Raw genomic sequence first — 27,740 nt, 5'->3', positions numbered from 1 at the left:
GACCATGGCTTTATAGACATCATCTTCTAGTCAGATGACTCATCTGTTTTTGTCCAGTGCTTGTACTGTTGGAAAAGTGTAGGGGCGCAGAACAGTAAACACTTTCATAAATGTTGAAATCATTCTCTATTAGAATTTTATCCTTATATAATATTGGGAGATCAATCTGGATTTGGTCAGGGAAACAAAGCCACCATCAATCATTATGGAAAGAATGTGTTTCATGTAGGAATTTTGAGAATGTAAGACGAACATGACATGGAAGAACTGGGGTGTGAAGGTCTGATAAGGAGACATTTGGTGGGATAAACAGTCACTAAGCACCTCAGCCTGCAGCACCGCTGGGGGTAGGAAAGCTGGAGCTTGTGGAGAAGTCCAAAGGTCCATCTGACAGCCCAAGTGGAACTGGATATGTCTATCTGCCAAGCTCCATATCTGAACCTAATGTGTATGAAGCCATAACTACCCAAGAATAATGCCATTGGCTCTGCTTCTGCCTTTCAAATCTCCTGAGAGTTCCCTTGCTCACTAAACTAACCTGTTTACATAGAAAGTATCGGAAGTGGGTTTCTGCAAACTGTACCGCCTAGCATTAGACTGGCATAGTGATGCCAAGATGATAACAGATCATGCTGAACAGCTGGTTTTGGTGGTTTCTGAAATAGGTTCAAGGACAAAATTTTCCATTTATTATGTAGAGATTAAGAAATTTATATTTATCATAGTAAATTATAAACTCCAAACTAAGTAAAAAAAATTTCAGGGTGTGGTATTGCTGTCACCTTGATTGTAGCCTGTGAGATGACCTGAAGCAGAGGTCACAGCTAAACCACATCTGGACTTTTATGATCTTCAGAAACTTTGATTTGATATTTCAAGTGCCTAAGTTTTCAAATTTTCTGATTTGCAATTTTTCATGCAGCTCACAGATAACCAATGCAGAAACTTTTATCTGACCCTATGGTGTTAGCACCATTATCTGTTTTTTTTTTTTTTGTCTTTATATAAATTGAATTAAACAGGATATTTTATATTGAGCTTCTTTGGCTCAACATTCTGATTTAATTTCATCTAAGCTGTTGGGTTCTCTGATAATATTTTACTTCCTATACCTAGGACTGAAGTTATTCAAGTATACGATATGCATTTTTCATTTCATGTAGATTATATCAAATATCAACTTTTTGCCTTTTTTTTTTTTTTTTTTTTTTCAGAGACAAAGTCTCTGTCACCCAGACCCAGGCTGGAGTGCAGTGGCATGATCATAGGTTACAGAAGATTGGGACTATTGGTTAATTATTTATTTTTTAGATTTTGTAGAGACAGGATCTCACGATGTTGCCCAGGCTGCTTATGAGTTTCTGGCCTTAAGCAATCCACTAGTCTTGGCTTCCCAAAGCATTGGGATTACAGACATGAGCCACCACACCTGGCCAGAATATTAAAAGTTTTTCAATATGATTGTCCCAATTTTTGCCTTTACCAGCAGTGCCATTCTGGTGTGTATCTAGTTTTAATTGTAGGTTTAGTTTTAAAAGAATATTTCTAATCACTGATAATTAATGAGGGAGGGTAAGCACATTTTCATGTTATTTGCTTATTTAGATATCCTGCCTTTGATTTGCCTATTTTGAGATTCTTGCTTGCTTTTCTAATGGGTTTTGTGTTTTCTTCGTTACTTTATTTGGAGATGGCTTCATATATTATGAATTTGAGATTATCTCTATCTAGCTAATGTATTTCTAATCTTTTGTATATCTTTTGATCTGTTAATAGTGTCTTTCCATAAACAGGAGATCTAATTTTAATGTAGTTAAATGGATCACTTTTTGTTTTTTATTAGTATCCTTTGTCCAATATCCTAATCTGGAAAGCATAAACATATGCTTTGATATTTTCATAACATAAACATAAACACTGATAATTTCCAAAAAATTCTTTTGTTTTGCTATTGTGATCTACACTCCACCAGGAATTTATTTTTATGATTGCTGGGAAATAGGAATCAGTTTTTATTTCTTTCTCATATGAAAATTACATTGGCCCACCACCATTTATTGAGATTGTCTTTACTTGTAGTTGCAATTATCTCTCCATACATGCTTAAGTCTGTTTCCAGGCTCCCCAGTAAGTTGTTGCATTGACCTAATAGTCTATGTTTCCACTAATGCCATCCTATGTTAACTACTCTGGCTCTTCTATTTCAAAATTTTCTTGATTATTTTTGGCCTTGCATTTCCGTATACATTTTAGAACGGGTGGCCAATTTCTCCAAAATCCTCACTGAACTTTTGTCTGGCATTGAATTGAATGGCTAACTAGAATACACAGCATAGAGAAGACCTTAAATGACCTGATGGAGCTGAAAACCATGGCACAAGAACTACGTGAGGCATGCACAAGTTTCAGTAACTGATTTGATCAAGTGGAAGAAAGAGTATCCGTGATTGAAGATCAAATGAATGAAATGAAGCAAGAAGAGAAGTTTAGAGAAAAAAAAGAAAAAAAAAACGAACAAAGCCTCCAAGAAATATGGGACTATGTGAAAAGACCAAATCTATGTCTGATTGGTATACCTGAAAGTGACAGGGAGAATGGAACCAAGTTGGAAAACACTATTCAGGATATTATCCAGGAGAACTTCCCCAACCTAGCAAGGCAGGCCAACATTCAAATTCAGGAAATAAAGAGACCACCACAAAGATACTACTCAAGAAGAGCAACTCCAAGACACATAATTGTCAGATTCACCAAAGTTGAAATGAAGGAAAAAATGTTAAGGGCAGCCAGAGAGAGGTCAGGTTACCCACAAAGGGAAGCCCATTAGACTAACAGCGGATCTCTCGGCAGAAGATCCAGAAGAGAGTGGGGGTCAATATTCAACATTCTTAAAGAAAAGATTTTGAACCCAGAATTTCATATTTGGCCAAACTAAGCTTCGTAAGTGTAGGAGAAATAAAATCCTTTACAGAAAAACAAATGCTGAGGGATTTTGTCACCACCAGGCCTGCCTTACAAGAGCTTCTGAAGGAAGTACTAAACATGGAAAGAAACAACTGGTACCAGCCCCTGCAAAAACATGCCAAATTGTAAAGACCATCAATGCTAGGAAGAAGCTGCATCAAATAATGAGCAAAATAACCAGCTAATATCATAATGACAGGATCAAATTCACACATAATAATATTAACCTTAAATGTAAATGGGCTAAATCCTCCAATTAAAAGACACAGACTGGCAAATTCGATAAAGAGTCAAGACTCATTAGTGTGCTGTATTCAGGAGACCCATCTCACGTGCAGAGACACATATAGGCTTGAAATAAAGGGATGGAGGAAGATCTACCAAGCAAATGGAAAGCAAAAAAAAAAAAAAGCAGGGGTTGCAATCCTAGTCTCTGATAAAACAGACTTTAAACCAGTAAAGATCAAAAGAGACAAAGAAGGCCATTACATAATGGTAAAGGGATTAATTCAGCAAGAAGAGCTAACTATCCTAAATATATATGCACCTAATACAGGAGCACCCAGATTCATAAAGCAAGTCCTTAGAGACATACAGAGAGACTTAGACTCCTACACAATAATAATGGGAGACTTTAAAACCCCATTGTCAACATTAGAGAGATCCACAAGACAGAAAGTTAACAAGGATATTCAAGAATTGAACTCAGCTCTGCACCAAGCGGACCTAATAGACACCTACAGAACTCTCCACCCCAAATCAACAGAATATACATTCTTCTTAGCACCACATCCCACTTATTCCAAAATTGACCACATAATTGGAAGTAAAGCACTCCTCAGCAAATGTAAAAGAACAGGAATCACAACAAACTGTCTGTCAGACCACAGTGTAATCAAACTAGAACTCAGGATAAAGAAACTCACTCAAAACTGCTCAACTACAAGGAAACTGAACCACTTTCTCCTGAATAACTACTGGGTACATAAGGAAATGAAGGCAGAAATAAAGATGTTCTTTGAAACCAATGAGAAAAAAGATACAACATACTAGAATCTCTGGGACACATTTAAAGCAGTGTGTAGAGGGAAATTTGTTGCACTAAATGCCCACAAGAGAAAGCAGGAAAGATCGAAAATTGACACCCTAACATCACAATTGAAAGAACTAGAGAAGCAAGAGCAAACACATTCAAAAGCTAGCAGAAGGCAAGAAGTAGCTAAGATCAGAGCAGAACTGAAGGAGATAGAGGCACAAAAAAAAAACCCTTCAAAAAATCAGTTAATCCAGAAGCTGGTTTTTTGAAAAGATCAACAAAATTGATAGACTGCTAGCAAGATTCATAAAGAAGAAAAGAGAGAAGAATCAAATAAATGCAATAAAAAATGATAAAGGGGATAACACCACTGATTCCACAGAAATACAAACTACCATCAGAGAATACTATAAACACCCCTATGCAAATAAACTAGAAAATCTAGAAGAAATGGATAAAATCTTGGACACATACACCCTCCCGAGACTAAACCCAGAAGAAGTTAAATTCCTGAATAGACCAATAACAGGCTCTGAAATTGAGGCAATAATTAATAGCCTACCAACCAAAAAAAAAGTCCAGGACCAGATGGATTCACAACCAAATTCTACTAGAGGTACAAAGCAGAGCTGGTACCATTCCTTCTGAAACTATTCCAATCAATAGGAAAAGAGGGAATCCTCCCTAACTCATTTTATGAGGCCAGCATCATCCTGATACCAAAGCCTGGCAGAGCTACAACAAAAAAAGAGAATTTTAGACCAATATTCCTGATGAACATTGATGCAAAAATCCTCAATAAAATAGAAGCAAACCAAATCCAGCAGCACATCAAAAAGTTTATCTGCTAGGATCAAGTCAGCTTCATCCCTGGGATGCAAGGCTGGTTCAACATACACAAATTGATAAACATAATCCAGCATATAAACAGAACCAATGACAAAAACCACATGATTATCTCAATAGATGCAGAAAGGGCCTTCGACAAAATTCAACAGCCCTTCATGCTAAAAACGCTCAATAAACTAGGTATTGATGGGATGTATCTCAAAATAGTAAGAGCTATGTGTATGACAAACCCACAGCCAATATCATACTGAATGGCCAAAAACTGGAAGCATTCCCCTAGAAAAGTGGCACAAGACAGGGATGCCCTCTCTCACCACTGCTATTCAACATAGTGTTGGAAGTTCTGGCCAGGGCAATCAGGCAGGAGAAAGAAATAAAGGGTATTCAATTAGGAAAAGAGGAAGTCAAATTGTGCCTGTTTGCAGATGACATGATTGTATATTTAGAAAACCCCATCATCTCAGCCCAAAATCTCCTTAAGCTGATAAGCAACTTCAGCAAAGTCTCAGGATACAAAATCAACATGCAAAAATCACAAGCATTCCTGTACACTAATAACAGATAAACAGCCAAATCATGAGTGAACTCCCATTCACAATTGCTTCAAAGAGAATAAAATACCTAGGAATTGAACTTACAAGGGATGTGAAGGACCTCTTCAGGGAGAACTGCAAACCACTGATCAATGATGTAAAAGAAGACACAAACAAATGGAAGAACATTCCATGCTCATGGATAGGAAGAATCAATATTGCGAAAATGGCCCTACTGCCCAAGGTAATTTATAGAGTCAATGCCATCCCCATCAAGCTGTCAATGACTTTCTTCACAGAATTGGAAAAAATTACTTTAAAGTTCATATGGAACCAAAAAAGCCAGCATTGCCAAGACAATCCTAAGTCAAAAGAACAAAGCTGGAGACATCACACTACCTGACTTCAAACTATACCACAAGGCTACAGTAACCAAAACAGCATGGTACTGGTACCAAAACAGATATAGACCAATGGAACAGAACAGGGCCCTCAGAAATAATACCACCCATCTACAACCATCTGATCTTTGACAAACCTGACAAAAAAAAAAAAAAGAAATGGGGAAAGGATTCCCTATTTAATAAATGGTGCTGGGAAAATTGGCTAGCCATATGTGAAAAGCTGAAACTGGATCCCTTCCTTACACCCTACACAAAAATTAATTCAAGATGGATTAAAGACTTAAATGGCAGACCTAAAACCATAAAAACCCTAGAAGAAAACCTAGGCAATACCATTCAGGACATAGGCATGGGCAAGGACTTCATGACTAAAACACCAAAAGCAATGGCAACAAAAGACAAAATTGACAAATGGGATCTAATTAAACTAAAGAGCTTCTGCACAGCAAAAGAAACTACCATCAGAGTGAACAGGCAACCTGCAGAATGGGAGAAAATTTTTGCAATCTGCTCATCTGCAAATGGCTAATATCCAGAATCTACAAAGAACTCAAACAGACTTACAAGAAAAAACAAACAACCCCGTCAAAAAGTAGGTGAAGGATATGAACAGACACTTCTCAAAAGAAGACATTTATGCAGCCAACAGACACACTAAAAAATGCTTATTATCACTAGTCATCAGAGAAATGTGAATCAAAACCACAATGAGATACCATCTCACACCAGTTAGAATGGTGATCATTAAAAAGTCAGGAAACAACAGGTGCTGGAGAGGATGTGGAGAAATAGGAACACTTTTACACCGTTGGTGGGACTGTAAACTAGTTCAACCATTGTGGAAGACGGTGTGGTGATTCCTCAAGGATCTAGAACTAGAAGTACCATTTGACCCAGCCATCCCATTACTGGGTATATACCCAAAGGATTATAAATCATGCTGCTGTAAAGACACATGCACACGTATGTTCATTGCGGCACTATTCACAATAGCAAAGACTTGGAACCAACCCAAATGTCCATCAATGATAGACTGGATTAAGGAAACGTGGCACATATACACCATGGAATACTATGCAGCCATAAAAAAGAATGAGTTCATGTCCTTTGTAGGGACATGGATGAAGCTGGAAATCATCATTCTGAGCAAACTACGGCAAGGACAGAAAACCAAACACCACATGTTTTCACTCATAGGTTGGAATTGAACAATGAGAACACTTGGACACAGCATTGGGAACATCACGCACTGGGGCCTGTTGTGGGGTGGGGGGAGGGGGAGGGGATAGCATTAGTAGATATACCTAATGTAAATAACGAGTTAACGGGTGCAGCACACCAACATGGCACATGTATACCTATGTAACAATCCTGCACATTGTGCACATGTACCCTAGAACTTAAAGTATAATTAAAATAAAATAAAAAAGATTTTTAAGACCATCAGCACTTTTCACGATTGCCTCAGTTCCTGGCACCAAATTTAAATGGGCTTTTGATGCCTCGCAAATTTGTTCTTTTAATTTTGAAATGTCTAAAGTAAGATTATCTTCTCTTCCTTGTAGATGGCATCTAACCATGTCCCAGTGATGCTCAGACTCATTATAGGCTTGGAGTGTAATACAAAAATCTGTCATATTCCAGACATACTGTAACTGAAAAAGATATTCCAAGCTTGTGAGCCTAGCTCTCATCCAAATGATAGTTTAAGATCATTAATTTGGTTTGCCAATTTTTGAACTATTTTGACCTGAGAATTCCACAATTTTGAGGAAGTTTTTTTTGCCAATCATGTACATATTCCACAGTTTGAGCAGAGGAGTGTAAAGCAATTCCAGCAGCCACAGCAGCACCTTTGACTGTAATAAGGCCCATAATGACCATTTATAAAAATAAATCTTTTTGTTTTGGTAAACACTCCCTTAACATTTCTGTGACGATATGAATGGAAGGAGAGACTTCCCAAGGTCTATTGAGGGAAACCGGTATCCAAACTCCTTCTCTAGCCCTCACCAGCAACACAGATGTTTTTACACCAAATGTGCAACCAATACAGGTGAAAAGGCGACAGTTTTGACAGTAATAGTTTGATAATTAGGTCGAATATTAATATTTCTGACCATTAACATAAAAGGAGGCTTGACACAACTCTGAATGGGTATTGTTTGGTTGGAAGAAAACTGATACATAAATTGATGTCTCCCACCTTCTCTATTAATATAATATTGTTTTTCCAAACCTGAATATGAGATTGGGCCATCATTAACTTTCATGATTCGGGATGTTTAGGGTCTATGATTGGATTTATCATTTTTGGATGTGGGCTGGCCATACCAAAATTGGTCCAAATCACGGGAAAATGAGCAGGTTTTTCAGTGTAAATGGTGTCATCTCTTTGATAGTATAGTTCTTGGTTTAGTCCTCTCTTGCATCTATCATTCTGATTGGTACAATTAACTGCAAAGGTCCCCTTAGGGGCCCAATCAAGAACAGTTCCATAGGAATTATTTTGCAGTACCACAGCGTGATCAGCGATGCAATCCTTCCAAATCAATATTTCTAAATCCTTTGACCAATATTGAGGTTGTTGACACCTCTGTTTTCTGGGCTTACACTGTTCCAATTGAACCAAACTTTGTGAATGATCTGGGCTTCATCCAGAAAATAAATGACAGGATACTGGTCTTTCATTATGACCTGGAATCTTAGCTAGCCAATGTTGTCGGTAGCCTTTTAGGCAACTGATAGCTGGCCCTATGCAAAGAGCGAGGAACTGATAACCCATGGACACATTTATTAACATTCCTTCCTCCTCTGGGTGAGAGGGCCCACGAGTACCTGTAGGCTCAGGCATCCAAACACTACTATTAACATAAACCTCAACCAGGGTTTCCAACCATGTGACAGGCCTAATTAAAGGTGGGAAGGGGACATATGCCTAACAGGTATAATTAGCTGCAGTTGCTCCCGCAGGCGGGGGGAGACTTACTACCATTGATACAATCATCAAGGCTGCAAGCAGCATATTATCTGGAGTTTGCATTACCCTTGTGTTCTTTAGGCTTTTTTCAGCTAACTGTGTCAGCTTCTTTAATTGGGCCCAAGTCCGTGGCTCTGCTTTCTTGGTGGTTGACAACTTTATCTGTAAGTTGTAGGTATCTAAACTGGAAGCTCTTTTTTTCCTGGGGAAATAAAAGCAAAACCTCTCCCCCATGTTATCACCTTCCCTATTTCCCACGTTTTATTTGTATTATCTTTCCACCAAATCAGTTTTCGTTCTTGTGGGCTGTTCGTTTTACCAGTAAGATGTTGTTCTGCAGGGGTGATGGTCTAATTTCTATAAATGTTTAAAAAGTTTAAAGTATAGAATACTAGATTAAGTTGCATCTGGAGAGTGTTATACTCCTTACTGTCTTTTCCTTTTTTTTGTTTAACCAATTGAGCTTTGAGTATTCTATTAGTTCCTTCAATTATGGCCTGTCTTTGGGAATTACAGGGAATTCCTGTTGTATGTGTAATTTTTCACTGATTTAAGAATTTTTGAAATGCTTTACTATAGTATTCTGGCCCATTGTCCATTTTAATTTTTTTTTTTTTTTGAACTCCCATGACAGCAAAACAAGGTAATAAATGTCTTTTAACACGGAAAGTACTTTCTTCTCTCTAGCAGGTTGCCCATGTGAAATGTGAATAAGTATCAACTGTCACATGGACAAATGACAATTTTCCAAATGAAGGTACATGCATGACATCCGTTTGCCATAACACATTAGGACTTAGACCTCTGGGAGTAACTCCTGCCTCCTGAGTGGGCAGGTGTAGAATCTGACTGGGTGCAATGTTGTACAATACTTTTTGCCTGTTTTCGTGTGATATCAAATTTATTTTTTAATCCTGTTGCATTTACACGAGTCAAGGCATGAAGTTCTTGTGCTTCCATGAATGCAGGTGATAGCAGCAAGTCAGCTTGTTCATTTGCTTTAGCTAAAGACCATGGTAAATTAGGGTGTGCTAGAATATGAGTAATACAAAATGGGAAATTTCTTTTTCTTACAGTTTGTTGTAACAAATTAAACAGCTGGTTTAACTGATCATCGACACTATATTTGATTAGGGCTGTCACATGGTTGGAACCCCCGGTTGAGGTTTATGTTAATAACAGTGTTTGGATGCCTGAGCTTACAGATACTCGTGGGCCCTCTCATCCAGAGGAGGAAGGAATGTTAATAAATGTGTCCATGGGTTATCAGTTCCCCGCTCTTTGCATAGTTCCCTTGGCTGCGGGTGGGAAGTCCCTGGCTTCTTGCACTTCCCAGGTGTGGCGACGCCCCACTCTGCTTCTGTTCGCCCTCAGTTGGTTGGATCCACTGCCTAACCAGTCCCAATGGGATGAACTCGGTACCTCAGTTGAAATGCAGAAATCACCTACCTTCTGCATAGGTCTGGCTGGGAGCTGCCGACCGGTACTGTTCCTATTCGGCCATCTTGGCGCCTCGCCTCAACTGGCACTCTTTAAATAATAAAAATCTTATGAGAATCATCAAACTGTTTGCTGAATTTGATCCATTCTCTCATGAGTACTTGGACAAATAAAAATGTGTGAAAATAAATATGACAATTGTATCCAAAATAAATTATGAAGACTTAATTGAAATAGAAATAGGCACATAGAAAGTGAAATGTTAAATAAATAAAGCAGGTTCTAAAAACTACTTCCTTATTAGATTTTATACCGACTTGGATAAATACTGATCATTGGTTCTTATAAGCTAATGTTATTACAAAAAAATCTTGAAATATTTTTTTCCTAACTAAAATTATCTTCCTGACTATATTCAACAAAGTGAAACAAATTCTAGTTGATCATAACATGCCACTGAACAGACTTCGTGGGATTAGTCTGACTCTGTGCTATGACAATACAGCTGTTATGAAAAGCAAGCATTAAAGATGTGTGCACTCTTTAAAAACATCAGTAAATAAACAGAACGTGCTATATGGAGCTTATTCCTCTTTTATAAGGGAATAAGCTGACCTCATAGTACTCAAAATGTTAAATACTAAAGTATTTTCAAGTTATATTTTCTTTTTAGGTTTGCCATGAAGAAGAGTGTATTATGCACACAGGTCAATGTGCATTTTCTTAATTTTTATTCTTTCTGGATACATAATAGTATGCATTTATGGGTTACATGTGATATTTTGATACAAAAATAAAATATGCAATGATCAAATCAGGATAATTGGGATATCCTTCACCTCAAGCATTTATCATTTCTTTGTATTAGAAATATTCCAATTCCACTCTTTTAGTTTTTTGAAATATGGGTACAAAAATATAGTTAGAAGAAATAAGATTAATGTTGTTAAAATAGTTTAAATGAGATGTCTACTTCTTGTGATGACAAAGGGAAGGAAATATAAAATGAGTGGTAGGGGAGGGATATGATGAATGTCAATTCTGCCTTTGATTGAAGTTGCAGGAGCAAATTGTGGTATGTGCCACCAACTCCTGTGTATTAAGTTTTTTGTAGAACTGTAGCTGGTTATGAACTTCAGGACTTGGTAGACTGAATTTAATGTAGGGCGGGCACAGTGATCAGAGTGCTGAAGGGGTGAACTGTGTCAGATGCATCTGATACACTGACTCATCTTCTCAATATCTCCTCTCAACCCAGCTGTGACTGGAATGGAGAGTTCAAAGGAATTCAAGCTGATAGCATCTTGCTTTAGGACAGGTGTTGCTTGTCTTTCTGTTCAATCCTAAGCCATTTCTATACCATGGACACTTCTTTTTTAAAAATTCTGTATTAAGAGTCTGGTTATTTCAGTGTTAAGGTAAAAGAACCCAGTTATAATAAGTGTTTTTCATATATTTTTTCATCATTCTCACAACAAATATGTGAGAAGAATGATGCTTAAAAGGTAAGTAACTTCCTGAGGTGAAGCAACTAGTAGGTTGTAGAATTGATTTTTGAATGCAGATTTCTCTCTTCTTTCTCCACTGTTCTTTCTCACCCTTGTTTCCACTAGTGATCCTACCTTCTTTCTACGGCAGCAATATTTGTTTTAACAAGCCTACATAATTTATAGACCACCCTAATTTTTTTTTGTCTTTAAAGTAGTGACTTTGTGTGAATATTCCAATATTATTACTATTTACAAAAGAAATTTAGGGCAGCCTTCAGTGTTTGCCTTCCAAGGCAGGTTATGAGCCCTGGGAGAAGAGTTTTACTTCATGTCTTGTCACACTGTATACATCTAAAATTGATAGTGAATTGGTTACTGACAATTATCATAAAGTTTGGTATTGGATAACTAGTGGATAATTTAAAAAGATCCTTAATGGATAAAAGATATGACATCTCCATTGACTTCAGGGGAAAAAAAAGTGTCTTAAGGGCTCTTAAGGCTATTTAAGGAAAAAGCTTGAAGTGTGATATCGTAGAATTTCAGAACTGAAACAGATCTTTGTCTGTCTTCCTTTTTCAGCCCAAAGATACTTTAAGTGGTTTAAAGATAACATACAGATTATCACATTAGAAACACAAAGTTATTCAAGAAAATGTTCACCAAAATTTTTTTTTTCTGTCTTTACACATTCATAAGACATTTAATTCCAAGATGGAGACTTGATGTCTACCACCAGAGCTAATGAAACTGAAAACAGATTTCTACTTAATGCCCTTGAACTAAAGAAATCTATTTTTTTGTGTGTGTTTTCTTTCTTTTTACTTTAAGTTCTGGAATACATGTGCAGAACCTGCAGTTTTGTTACATAGGTATACATGTGCCATGGTGGTTTGCTGTACCTATCAAGTATTCCATGGTGTATCTGTGCCACATTTTCTTTATCCAGTCTATCACTGATGGACATTTGGGTTGGTTCCAAGTCCTTGCTATTGTAAATAGTGCTGCAATAAATATATGTGTGCATGTGTCTTTATGCTAGATTGATTTATAATCCTTTGGGTATATACCCAGTAACCATGGAAACTTTTATTCATCAAGAATTTATTTTCAGAAATGAGATCAGGGAGATGATGAAATATATTTCAGGCTTCACTCTCCCCTTCAGAAATTTCAAGAAGCAACTAACCATAGACTGCAAGATGTTTGTGAAAGTCCCAGTACAGTACTTAGAAACAAGCCTAAAACACCTGAGGGTCGGTAAAACTGAATTAGAAGGGTAAGAAAAATGGCCTCACTTTGACCATGCTGCCCCTCCTATTCCCTCACGTCAGTAAGTACAATACCACAAAGAGGGAATTCCTTGGGTCCCCCCTTTTTTTTTTTGAGACGGGGTCTCCCTCTGTCGCCCAGGCTGTAGTGCAGTGGCGCCATCTCAGCTCACTGCAAGCTCCGCCTCCCGGGTTCACGCCATTCTCCTGCCTCAGCCTCCCGAGTAGCTGGGACCACAGGTGCCCACCACGTCGCCCGGCTAGTTTTTTGTATCTTTGGTAGAGATGGGGTTTCACCGTGTTAGCCAGGATGGTCTCGATGTCCTGACCTCGTAATCTGCCCACCTCGGCCTCCCAAAGTGCTGGTATTACAGGAGTGACCTACCGCGGCCAGCCTGGGTCCATGGTTTTTACAGAGGAAAAAGAAAATTGGAGGTGGTCAGTCAGCTTCCCTAGCATTCCGAGAGTTTTTCCAAGAAGCTCACTCCAGTCTAACCACATGGAAAACACTGGGAGTAGCAGTCTTTGGTGGTACCTCTGTGTTCCTGCCAGCTGTGATGCCCAGTTGGAGATATCAGCCACCGGCAGAGCCCATGCATAAAGCTGAGCTGCTTGCTTTCAGAAGCACGGTGGGAAGTTCACAGCGACCAGCTTGCAGTCTTTGGTGTACCTCTGTGTTTCTGCCAGCTGTGATGCCCAACTGGAGTTATCGGGAACCAGTGTAGCCCATGCACAAACCTGATTTGGTTGCTTTCAGAAGCCCAGTGGGAAGTTCAAACTGGCTCGAGTCCCTAGATGGCTCCTCTTCAACCCTGTTATCAGAGCGGATCCTGAAGACCTGCCTAGGCAGGGAGACACCCTCTTCTGTGCATTTTGGTGAAGAATAATAGCTAGTTTTGCTTAACTCAGGAGGCCAAACAGTGGTTCCACTCAGCCAAAAAGCCTTCCCCATGGTCTCACGCAAGAGAAAAGATGCCCACCTTCTTACTTAGGAGAAGCATGTGAGCTATTTTTAAACAAAACGATTAATAGCATCTATAGCTAAAATAAATGATCAAGGGATACATATTACAAAATGATGGAAATTCTGACATCCAAAACAAAATGTGTGTATGGTGGGGTGAGTAAAATTAGAGTTGTTGCATGAAATCCAAGTTGTTATCAGCTTGAAATAGACTGTTATAAGTTAAATGTTTTATATTCATAGTAATCACAAAGCAAAAGTCTATAGTAGATGCACAAAACAAAAACAGAAATGATTCAATACATACTACCACATAAATTCATGAAGACTCAAAGACAGCGAGAGGAAGAAAGAAAAAGTATTTCCAATAATGATGGAGATCTTTATGATTATCCACTTCTACTTAATGAACAGTAAATAAATTTTTTCTTCTTTATTATTTTCTTAAAAAGATTTAAGAGACAGGGTCTTACCATTCCCAAGGCTGGAGTACAGTGACATAATCAGCTCACTGCAGCCTTGAACTCCTGGACTCAAGTGATCCTCCTACCTCAGCCTCCCAAGTAGCTAGGACTACTGGCACACACCTTTGTATCCAGTTATTTTTTTTCTTTGTAGAGAAGGAGTCTTGTTTTGTTGGCCAGGCTAGTGTTGAACTCCTGGTTTCAAGAGATCCTCCCATCCTGGCTTCCCAAAGTATTAGAATAATAGGCATAAGCCACTATGTCCACCCTTCTTATGATTTTCTTAATAACATTTTGTTTTCTCTAGCTTACTTCATTATAAGAATACAGCATATAATACATCTATAAAATATGCGTAAATCATTTGTTTATATTATTGGTAAGGCTTCTCGTCAATAGTAGGATATTAGTGGTTAAGTTTTGGGGAAGTCAAAAGTTATACATAGATTTTTTGATTGTGTGGTGAGAAGTTGTCCCTAGCCCTTGTATTGTTGAAGGGTCGATTATATATTCACTCAACATCAAAGCATCTAAATGTATAAAGCAAATATTAAATGATCTGAAGGTAGAGAAAGATTGCAATACAATAACAGTAGAGGACTTTAGTGCTCCACTTTCAACAATGGACAAATCATCCAAACAGAAAATTAATATGGAAACATGGGACTTGAATAATACTTTAGACCAAGTTAACTTAATAAACATATACAGAACATTCCACCCAACAGCAACATAACACATATTCTTCACAATCACACATGGATCATCTCTAAAATAGATCACACATTAGGCTGCAAAACAAGTCTTACAAATTTAAGAAATTTTAAATCATACCAAGTATCTTTTCTGACAACAATGGTATAAAACTAGAGTCAATAACAGGAATAATATGGAAATCAAACAACATGCTCCTGAACAACCAATGGGTCAATGATCAAATTAAAAGAAAAATTTAAAAATATCTTGAGATGAATAAATATGGAAACACAACATATTAAAGCTTATAGAATCCAGCAAAAATAGTTCTAACAGAAAAGTTTATAGAAACAGAAACTATATAAAAAAAAAAAAGATCTATAATAAACAACTCATTGTTACTCCACCAGAAAGTAGAAAAAGCAGAATAAACTAAGCCCAAAGTTAGCTGAAGGAATTAATAAAGACCAGGCAGAAATAAATAAAATAGAAACTAGAAAAACAATATAAAAGATCAATAAAACTAAGAATTGGCTTTTAAAGAAGATAAAGAAAATCAACAAATATTTATCTATACTAAAAAGAAGAGAAGACTCAAAATCACAATGAAAGAGGAGACATTACAACTCATAGTACAGAAATACAAGTGATCAGAAAAGACTACCATGAACAACTATATGCCAAAAAAGTGGATAACCTAGGAGAAATGGATACATTCCTAGACACATGCAACCTACCAAGATTGAATTATGAAGAAATAGAAAACCTTAATAGACCAATAACATGTAAGGATATTCAATCAGCAATAATAAGTCTCCCATCAAAGAAAATCCTAGGATGTGATGTCTTTACTGTTGCAATCTACCAAACATTTAAAGAAGAATTAATACCAATTCTTCTCAAACTCTTCCAAAATATTGAAGGGAAGGGAATACTTTTAAACTCTTTTTACAAGTCCAGCATTACCCTGATACCACAGTTGAACAGGGATATTACAAGAGAAGAAAATTATAGGCCAATATCCTTGATGAATACACACGTAAAAGTCCTCAACACAATATAAACAAACCAAATTCAACAACACATTAAAAGTATCACGCAACACGACCAAGTGGGATTTATCCCTGAGAAGTAAAGATGGTTCCATATATGTAAAACAATAAATGTGATACATCTTATCAACACAATGAAAGACAAAAGCCATATGATCATTTTATTAAATGCAGAAAAAGTATTTGATAAAATTCAGCTTCCTTTCATAATGAAATTCTCAATAAAGTAGGTATAGAAATAATGTAACTCTATACAATAAAGAACATATTAGTATACCATAATCCTGTAGCTTACATTATACTCAAGGATGAAAAATTAAAAGCCTTTTATCTGAGATCTTGCACAAAACAAGGATGCTTATTTTCACCATTTGTATTCAACACAGTATTGGATGACCTTGCTAGAGCAATTAGGAAAGAGAAAGAAATAAAAAACATCAAAATAGGAAAGAATAAAGTGAGATTTTTGCTGTTTGCTAATTATTCTATGTATATATAACCCCAAAAACTTCAGCAAGAAACTATCAGAAGTAATAAATAAATACATTAAAGTTTCAGAATACAAAATCGACATCCAAGAATTAGGTAGCATTTCTATATATTATCATCAAACTATCTGAAAAAGAAACCAAGAAAACCATCTCACTTATGATAGCTACAAAAATAAAATAAAATAAAACAAAATACTTAGAAATAAATTTAACAAAGGAGGTGAAAGACTTGTACACTAAAACCTTAAAAAATGTTGATAAAAGAAATTGAAGACATAAATAAATGGAAAGATACTCCATATTCATGGACTGGAAGAATTAGTATGTTTAAAATGTCCAGATTGCTACCCAAAGCAATGTATGGGTTCATTGCAATTCTTATCAAAATTCCAATGTCTATTTCACAAAAATAGAAAAAAATCCTAAAATTTACACTGAGTTACAAAAAATTCCCAAATAGCCAAGGAAATCATGATTATAAGAAATCTGGAGGCATCATACGACCTGATTTCAAACTATACTACAAAGCTATTGTTATTAAAACAGTATGGTACTGGGCTAAAAATAGACACTTTGCTCAATGGAACAGAATAGAGGATCCAGAAATGAACCTACCCATGTACAGTCAATTGATTTTCAACAAAGGTGATGGGAATACACAGTTGAAAAAGAAAAGTTTCTTCAATAAAGAGTGTTGGGAAAGCTGAATATCCACATGCAGAGGAACAAAATTGGACCCTTATCTCACACTATCTAACAATGAACTTAAAAGGAGTAAAGACTTAAATATAAAACCTGAAATTGAAAAATGACTAGAAGAAAATATGTGAGACAAATGATATGACATTGATTAGAACAATGATGTTTTTATTTTACCCAGAAAATTCAGGCAACAAAAACAAAAATAGACAAATAAGACTACATCAAACTAAAAGCTTCTATACATAAAGTGAAACAACAAACAGGGTGAACAAACAACCTATGGATTGGGAGGAAATATTTGGAAAGCATGTATCTGATAACAGCTTAGTACCCAAAACATATAAGACGATCAAACAACTCACTAGCAAGAAAATAAATAACCCAATTTTAAAAATGGGCAAGGAACTAAATAGACATTTCTCAAAAGAAGACATACATATGGCCAAGAGATACATGAAATAATGCTCACCATCACTAATCATCAGAAAAATGCAAATCAAAACCACAATAAGATACCACCTCACACCTGTCAGAATGGCTATTATCAAAAAGATGAAAGATAACAATTGTTGGTGATGATATGGAGTAAAGGGAACCCTGATACACTATTGGTGGGAATGCAAATTAGTACAGCCATTACAAAAATGATGTGGATGTTTCTAAAAAAAAAAATTAAAAAATACAATTAGCATATGGTGCAGCAATCCCACTTTTGAGTCTATATCTAAAGAAATTGAAATCAGTACATTGAAGAGATGTCTGCACTTCCATGTTCATTGCAGCATTTATTCACAGTAGCCAAGTTGTGGAATCTCCCTAAGTGCCTATCAACAGATGGATGGATAAAGAAAATGTGGTATATATACACAACGGAATATTATCCAACCTTAAAAAGAAGTCATTTCTGCCATTTGAGACAACATGGATGGAACTTGGCAAAATAAGCCAAGCAAAGAATGACAAATACCACACATTCCCACCTGTATGTGGACTCTGAAACAATTGAATTAATAGAAGCAGAGAGTAGAATGGTGGTTACCAGAATGTGATGGTGGGAGAAATGGAGAGATGATGGTTAAAGGATAAAGAGTTTAATTTGGACAGGAGCAATTAGGTTTTGTGTGTGTGTGTGTGTGTGTGTGTGTTTTTAATTTGTTGCACTGCATGGTCAATAATGGTATATTGCATATTTCAAACTTGCTAGATGAGTAAATTTCAAATGTTCTCACCACAAAAATGTTAATTAAATTATTCCACATCATATTAATGAACATAACATTACTTAGCACTTTATAAATATGTACAATTATACTTTGTCAATTTACAATAAGATAAAATTTTTTTGACTAAAAAATTTAAAGAACTTATTTTAATGTCAGGTATGTATAATAGATTTTTTAAAATATATAATGGCTAGATAGTTGTTCTTATTTGTCTTGAAATGTTTTCTGGACCATCCATTTAGTCCCATTGTCTGCTGATTTTTATTATACTCAGTGCTATACTTTAAAATGATTATAATTTACATTTTATTGTGTTATCTGGTACTATAATTTTTTCCAATACATTGTGATATGGTTTGGCTCTGTGTCCCCACCCAAATCTCATCTTGTAGCTCCCATAATTCCCATGTATTGTGGGAGGTACCTGGTGGGAGATGATTGAATTATGGGGGCAGGTCTTTCCCATGTTGTTCTTGTGACAGTAAATGGGTCTCATGAAATCTGATGGTTTTAAAAATGGGAGTTGCCCTGCACAAGTTCTCTTTGCCTGACACCATCCATGTAAGATGTGATTTGCTCCTCCTTGCCTTCTGCCATGACTGTGAGGCTTCCCCAGCCACGTGGAATTATAAGTCCAATTAAACCTCTTTCTTTTGTAAATTTGCCCAGTCTTGGGTATGTCTTTATAAGCAGCATGAAAACAGACCAGTGCACATTATTTTGGCTCATCCTTCCATTTTTGAATGGAAACTAGGATCATATTGTGAAGTTCCTACGAAATTTTCATTGGCATTGTATTGGATACAGTAGGCCAATAAAAATTGATCAATAGATATTTAATATTTTTACTTCTTTGCTTTCACTTTAGATCGTGGTGTGTTGCTCCATTTATTCTAAACCCTTTTTTTAGTATTGGCAGGTTTTCTATGTTTCTATTCAAATTCACATTTTATGATCAGTTTATAGATGTATTTAAAATTTTTAAATTTATATTTGATTGAACCTTTCCAGTGAATTTTTTAAACTAGATATTGTTGTTCTATAACAGAATGCCTTCAACCGGGAGCCTAAGGCAGATTCTGTCATGTAGAGTTCCATGAGCATATGTAGTATTTTTAAATGAATTAAATTTGCATAATTTTTGGCATGGCATTACCGTTCAGTTCAATTCTCTGTTATCTTACAGATAGTCCACCATTCTAGTGTATTGAACTTTTCTGGCCTCACAGAATGGTGAGTTTTCAGTCCTCACGTAACTGGCATCCATTAGGACAAATCTTGCTGTGGGTCAGTTACCAATAAAACCAGATAAGTATCTCCTTCCATTTACATTTTTGTCCTACGAGCTTGGGTTTCATGCAGAGAACATTTTTTTTTTCTAGTGTTCTTCCTGCTGGAGAGCAAAGATTACTGGGTCTATATTTGGAGAGGGTCAGCTTTCAGGTTGGAGGCAGCAGACATGAGATTCACAGGTATTACCTTCTTACAGACTGTCACCCATCTCATGAAGTCATCTTGTTACAGCAGCTTGGCCCCTGATTTCTTGGCTCTTGTGTAAATAGAAATTAACACCAGACCAAACAGAAATTTTTATCAGGCAACATTTAATAGGCTTGCAGCCTGAGCAAGGCAAGTGAGCAACATACAGGAAAGGGATCCCTGTTGCCAGCTCTCCAAAGGGCTTAGCTCTTGTCATTCATTTAAGGAAGCTGAGGAGAAAAATGAGTGATATGTAGGCTTGTAGAGGTGGGGAATTTTTAGCACCAAAGATGACTCGGTCTTTCAGAAGCCACTCTGAGGAACATTTGTCTCGAATAAAACTTCATTTTAGAGGCACCTTCAAAAAGAGGATAAAATTTCTCTAGCCCAATGGTTAGCACTTTTGGTTGAAAGGCAGCAGTCTCCAAATGCAATTCTGAATAAAAATCTGCTTCACTAACAAATTCATTGGTCAAAGCCAATGAGCAATTTGAAAAATATTAAGTAGTAACAAATGACTAATTTTATTAGTAAATCCTTCTCTTCCTTGCCTACATCTACCTCCCTATATGCAGCTTTCTCTATTCCCCCTTATATTTCTGATTTCTCTGCTTCAACACCTTTTCATACTCCTTCCTCCTCTTACTCAGACCTCCAGCTTTTCCCAACAACTCTCCTGAAACCCCCAAATGCCAAGGACCTCTGATACAGGTCACATTTGACAGTTTACTTTAACAGTAAACAGGCTTCCAAAGGTACTTGCGTTGGGGAGGTCTTGTAATTCATGGCAACATCCTGTCCCTGAGTAAAAAATATTAACATGAAGAGTTCTCTTCCCTTCTTCTAAACTTTCCTGTATGTTCCTATAAAAGCATTCCAACTTGTAACAGACTCTGAAACACTTCCAACTGTGTTGGTGTGTCTTCCAGGATTTATCCTCATATTTGTCTTCCAATAAACTTTTATCAAATTATTTGTCTCAACAGCCTTATTTTGGTGGATACTTCTACAGATTCTTTCTTCTCATGATCCAGGTATAAAGGGACCTATAAAGTTTAAATCTTGTACTGAATTAAGCTGAATTAAGAACTCTAATAAAAGATTTCCCTAAACTCAAATAAGATTGGCAAATATTCATAGAAGAATTTAGAATTCTTTTGGGTGAACATGACCCACGGTTACCTGATTGCTATAGATGGAATGTTTATGTTCCCCCAAACTCGACTGTTGAAGCCCTAACTTCCAGTGTGACAGTATTTGGAGATGGGCTCTTTGGGATGTAATTAGGGTTAAATTAGCTTATGAAGGTAAGGATCTCCTGATGGAATTAATAACCTTATTAGAAGAAGAAGAGATTTTTCTCTTCTTGTCTGTGATAAAGCAAAGAGGAAAGGCCAGGTGAGGACACAGTAAGTAGGCAGCCATCTGCAACCCAAGGAGAGAACACTTCCCACCCTCTAAAACTGTGAGAAAATAAATTTCTGTTGTTTAAGCCACCCAGTATATGGCATTTTTTTCTGACAGCCCTAGTGTGGCAGGACTTTTCCTTAGTTCAGCTAAAGACGGGGTTCTTGTCCATCCCATGGACATGAAAATTTAGGCTTCCAGGCGGTTTAAAGGGTGAATGAAGCAGGGTTTTATTGGGTGAAAAGGAAAAAAAGAGGGGAAACGGGGATTTTCGCAAGGCCAGAGTCCCTCTGCTAGAGGGCTTCCCACCAGGCACTTTGAATCTCAGGTTCCGCCCAGGAAGAGGAGGGGCCAGGCTAGGGCTCTTCTCTGCGGCAAACGTCCTGAATTTCCCGAAGCACCACCTCAGTGGGCAGGCTGATTGGAGTTTCTCCAAGACCCCCTCCCACCTGACTGTCTCACTAGCAGTCTAACACACTGACCTATGTGTGACCTGTATCAACTTGTAGTGATGTTGGTTGAAATCTGAAATGCTAAATCCTGGATGACAAAAGCTGGTTATACTTTCCTGGAAAGGGAGCTACAGAATCCTTCTTTCCACAATAAATCTGAGGGTCAAAAAAAAAATTTTTTTTTAAGGCTCTAAGAGTAGGTTGAAGTCTCCTAAAAGCCAGACCTGAAACATTTCCAGCAAAAATTAATTGGACCATAATTCAGTCATGCAAACTGATGAAACTATAGGAGATTTTCGGAATAGACTAGAAAATACCCTCCAACATTTGTAAGCTAAGGAAAATGTTAATGTAATAGCTACTCTTTCATCTCATTTCGCCAATGGAGTTAAGCCTGAAATTGAAGACCAAATTTGAAAACTAATTAGAATGGAAATAGCCCCTTTATCTGCAGTACAATACTTGGCACAGCATTTTGAAAGGACTTTAGAACAACAATGAAGCAGATTCCAAAATAAACTTGTAGCACTACTAATCCAACAGCTAGGTTACCCATTTTATAACAAGTGACTTGTTGACAAGGACACGTTTGGATATTGTTAATAGGACACAGGAAAGAAGATTGTCCCATCTTACAAGAGGAAAACAAAAACAGAAAAATTCCTAATTCCGTTCAATCAATGTTCTCACAAAAACCAGACAAAGAAAAACCATCCAGGCCGGGCGCGGTGGCTCAAGCCTGTAATCCCAGCACTTTGGGAGGCTGAGACGGGTGGACCACGAGGTCAGGAGATCGAGACCATCCTGGCGAACACAGTGAAACCCCGTCTCTACTAAAACTACAAAAAACTAACCAGGCGAGGTGCCTGGCGCCTGTAGTCCCAGCTACTCGGGAGGCTAAGGCAGGAGAATGGCGTGAACCCGGGAGGCGGAGCTTGCAGTGAGCCGAGACCGCGCCACTGCACTCCAGCCTGGGCAACAGAGCGAGACTCCGTCTCAAAAAAAAAAAAAAGAAAAAAGAAAAACCATCCAATATTCTGCCTTATGCTAAACACTCACAGTAAATACAATACTAATATAGACGGTCAACTTCATCAATTCCTGGTAAATAAGGTTGCTACTCTTTCTACATGAAACCCTGCCATCTTTGCTCAACCTTTTCTTTGGAGTAAGCCTATTACACAGGTGGTATTTCAAATACTCCACAGATTTTCTCTGTATCTCAGCCCTTAACTGTAACTATTGGGGTTTGACTGCAAAAACATTCCTTCCTATCTTGCGATATCACCCCTGCACATTTAATAGGAAGATATTTACTTTGCAAATGGATCTGCAATATTAAATGTGCTCGAAAAGGACTATTTTTTAAGGTTGCAGAGAACACTTCTATTCATAATCAAGTTGTGTCTGCTCAAGATGCAATTTTGCCTTCTCTATTATATTTGATACTATCCCAGATAAAGATCTTGACCTTATATCTGGCTGAATCTTTGTGTTTTTATTTCACCCCTACAGTGTCCTGGAGCTTTCCAAGTTACCTTCAGAGAACAGATAATTAGAAGGAAAGATAACAATCAACCTCTGTAATAGACTAGACAAACTGAACCTGAAAGTACTGAATGCAAAGCAGTGAATTAAAACTATAAAGAATTTTCTGGGCGTTGTGCTAGTGGTTGCGTTAGCATCTTCAAATTTTATTTTTGGAAGAAATCTTAGATACCTTTTGTTGTTGTTGTTGTTTTTAAAAGCCCATCATATCATGTGAAATATAATCTCACTTACTTCAGGTTTGAGTGACATTTTGAAAAGCCAAGGATGAGGAGGAATCATATTGTTTTTAAGTCTAACTTCCTCAAATATTTGGCACACTCATATTGGAACAGGTTAGTCACTTAGAGATGCAGCAAGTGAAGGAAAGGACGTGTCTTATATACTGGTGAGTATCTACGCCAAAGCCAGATATAAGGATGTAGCCTTCCATATGTATTTTGATTGAAAGAATGAAACTGGGAGTGGAGCATGAAGGTCAGAGATGATGTTCTTATTAAAGGCTTTTGAGATATATTAACAAATTTGCTTCCATCCCTTCACCACCTCCCAAAACAGGTGGAATAAGGCTTTTTAATATTAACTAAATTGAGAGGTGGAAAATGGCATGCTGTTTTCATAAGTTTATAAAGATTACTGAGATGAAATATATTTTCATGTAGTAATTTTTAAGTCACACTTTCACCTTATAACACATAAGTTTCATTGCAGCATTGAAGTCCGGGTTAGTGTTATAATAAAAAGTATATTGCATTCAGGCTGGGTGCGGTGGCTCATGCCTGTAATCCCAGTGCTTTGGGAGGCTGTGGCAGGCAGATCACTTGAGGTCAGGAGTTCCAGAACAGGCTGGCCAACATGGGGAAACCCCATCTCTACTAAAAATACAAAAATTATCTGGGCATGGTGGTGTGTGCCTGTAATCCCAGCCACTTGGGAGGCAGAGGCAGGAGAATCACTTCAACCTGGGAGGCAGAAGTTGCAGTGAACTGAGATTGTGCCACTACACTCCAGCCTAGGTGACAGAGTGAGACTTTGTCTCAAAAAAAAAAAAAAAGTATATTATAGTTAGTGCTGATTATGTGGCAGACATTGTGTTAAATTCTTTGTAGGTATTATTTATGAAATTTAATGTATTCCTTAGTACAAGCTTGTTGATGTAAGTATTATCATCCTCATTTTACAGCAAATATACTACTAAGACTTTTAACCACATTTTATGACAGCTCATAATGCCACAAGGTTCTGATACTTGGTTCAAATGATAACTCACTTTGTTAAAAAAAGAAGGTTAAATTATGTTTAATAATTGCTCCTTGTTCTTCAAAGTAGACTAGAAAAGAAAGTGGACTAGAATTATCTGGAACTGTCTATCTCTACCTTTCCCCTCAACTCTGAAAGTTTTATTATTCATTTTCTAAAAGAATAGTACTGAGAGATTGTGTAAGTCTTACACCAAGTTACATCTGGGGCATGTAAGATGAGCTAAAGAGACTGATCACAATAGCTTAGCAGCAGAGAATTCTTTTGAGAGAGTTATTGGTGTGCACTGATATCCACCCTCTCTTTATCACTGCTCATTTTCCCCATAGGGCAATGAGAGGTGCAGCTTTCTTACTATCTTTACAAACTAAGTAGCATTGGGTGCTTAAAGATCCTCTTGAAAAGCTGATATGTGCTCTTTGGGGTTTGGAGACACTAGTACTGGTGCCCAATTCATGCCTAAAACCATCTAAAAGTGATAGTCTGGGGTGGAATGGTTTGTGGCAAAGTAGGAAAGAAAAGAGAGTTGGGGGCATCCTGTTCCTACAGTGTATGGCTAAACTGGTGCGCATGAGTTTTTCTCCGGGGTAGAATCACTGGGGTGTTCTGGACTTGGGTCATATTCCTGCCCAAGATGTCAACATGTCAAGGTGCACTGATCTCAGCATCAACAATATATTGAATGAGTGGATCTCTAGAAGAGAGAATTTGAGGAAAGGAATCAGAAGTGGACTACAATAGAGACTTGCTATTGGGAGGTCCTGGCAGGGGGGGATCAGCAAAGAACCCAAATCATCCTTAAGGACTTAAGCCACCACCAGAAGGTGCCGACATCAGATCAGTTATGTATCATGTGAGGTTTCTTTTCCTTAATTCCCTGCACTCTAGTGTTACAACTTGAAGGTATCATAAACATGAGCTAGTGTACGCAGTGGGAGGTAGAGTTGGAAATGAAAATAAAAAGCCATACTCCTTTTTCACTCTGTGCCTGTAAGGCTGAATCAGGCCTTGGCTGTGTGACTGAGTGGGATCTGAGGGGGAGCAAGATACAAGGGGAGAAACTTTAAATCAAATCTCTCAGAGAGAGATTTAAAAATTTAGGTCAAATGGTATTTATTTTTATTTAGAAAAAGAGACTATTCATTTATCTGAGAGTGACTAATGAACAAACAGGAAAAAAAGTTATGATTACATAAAAGAGGAATTATAAGAAAGAATAAAGTTGCTTTTTGCTTGCACAGAACTAGATATAAAATATTAATTGTTTAAAATGTAAAAACAATAACTAAATTGGGGCATAAACAAGATAAATCTTAAATACAAATGAACTAATATGTTATATTGTGTTCCCATGGTTGGGGAATAGGCAGTACCTATTCTATAGTCCTATTAAGGCTTTCTTAAGTATCATTGTTGAAAACTAAGAATATCTTGGGGCCGGGCGCGGTGGCTCAAGCCTGTAATCCCAGCACTTTGGGAGGCCGAGACGGGCGGATCACGAGGTCAGGAGATCAAGACCATCCTGGCTAACATGGTGAAACCCCGTCTCTACTAAAAAATACAAAAAACTAGCCAGGCGAGGTGGCGGGTGCCTGTAGTCCCAGCTACTCGGGAGGCTGAGGCAGGAGAATGGCGTAAACCCAGGAGGCGGAGCTTGCAGTGAGCTGAGATCCGGCCACTGCACTCCAGCCTGGGCGACAGAGCGAGACTCCGTCTCAAAAAAAAAAAAAAAAAAAGAAAACTAAGAATATCTTAAAGAATATTAACAAAGTGCATGACATGAAATGACAGCGGAAAAATTAAAAGAACATTGAAAAATAATGACAGAGAAAAAGATGAGAAGAGTGTGTATCTGATGTATGCAAAAAATACTAATGCTAGTCTTATGTTATTCCTACTGTAAGATTTATCTCCATACATCTACGTGGAAAAACTGGTCGACTTAAACATAGAGGAAAATTTCCTACATTATTAATTTCTTCCTCTAAAAGTAGAAGACAAAAATACTCTAATTCTCAGACTTTCCCATGGGTAGGCATATGATTTCGATTCTTCCCTGCAGGTTGACTTTTGTGAGGCTTAGCTGGAGATGTGAGCAACTCAAAGATGCAACTTTTCATGGGGTAGGGGAGTGTTTGTTTACTGAAAATGTGAAGATGGCGGCATCCATTTACTCACAGCTGACACTGCAGAAGGTTCCAGCATTTCATCCGGAGATCATGGTGCTGGGTCATGGTAGCTGTGTTGTTTTCCTGTGAGATGCCTTTACAATGGTATTATTATCCTTGGTGGAATAGCTGTAGAGTATGGCTCCCTCACAATTCTGGAGTATCTGTGTGCAACCTAATGATCTTAAAAATTAAATTACTTTTTACTTAAATTGCTGAACAGATTGTTATTTGCTATGAAGAACTCTGAATAATACACATCCTGAAACAATTGTAGTAGGATAATATTTTGTATTAATGAATTATTCTTGATTTTTCGATCTGTCATTTATTTTTCCCTAGCAAGGCATTTACCCTGAGTAGTTTTGAGGATATAATGTCATAGCAGAGGGGCAGAGAGAAAAATGAAGTCAAATTTTAGGCTTTATAGGATTATAGTCCTGGTCCTCAGAAGAATGGAAAGTAATTTGAGTTTGAGTTAAAGCTTTCCTTCTGTGTGTGGAAGTTATTTTCTAACTTCAGGAAAGGGAAAAGACTAAGAAAGGGAAACTGGAGAAGAGAGATCTAGGTGGCTTGGGAATGGGGCAGTAATTACCTACAGGGTTTATATGGACAGAGAAGGTGGAGCCTCTACTCATATATGAATTCTGCACAGAGGCAACCACTTTCTCTGCCAGTGCCCACAGATCATGCAGTCTCCACCCAAATGACAACTGTGCACTCTCTGTACTTTAAAGCCTAGTTAAGTGTCCCAGATCTCCTTTATTTGCAGCCAGCATGCCATACAAAGACCACTTGGCAGGAGTGATGCTCAACTGTGCCCCATGGCTTGTTTGGTCTCATCAGATTTTCATCATATTCACCACA

The 27,740-nt window shown here is 37.4% G+C and overlaps 1 protein-coding gene across 20 annotated transcripts in view; it reads left to right on the top strand.

The window, feature by feature from the left end:
- The window catches only part of LOC141407713 (uncharacterized), a 198,551-nt gene that overhangs the window by 104,470 nt on the left and 66,341 nt on the right, over nt 1-27,740 (top strand). The window lies entirely within an intron of this gene.

The sequence above is a fragment of the Macaca fascicularis genome, chromosome 1 (assembly GCF_037993035.2).
Source record: "Macaca fascicularis isolate 582-1 chromosome 1, T2T-MFA8v1.1".
In the NCBI taxonomy this organism is placed as follows: domain Eukaryota; kingdom Metazoa; phylum Chordata; class Mammalia; order Primates; family Cercopithecidae; genus Macaca; species Macaca fascicularis.
Note: the sequence above shows the minus strand (reverse complement) of the source record. Positions and strands in the feature narration are given on the sequence as shown.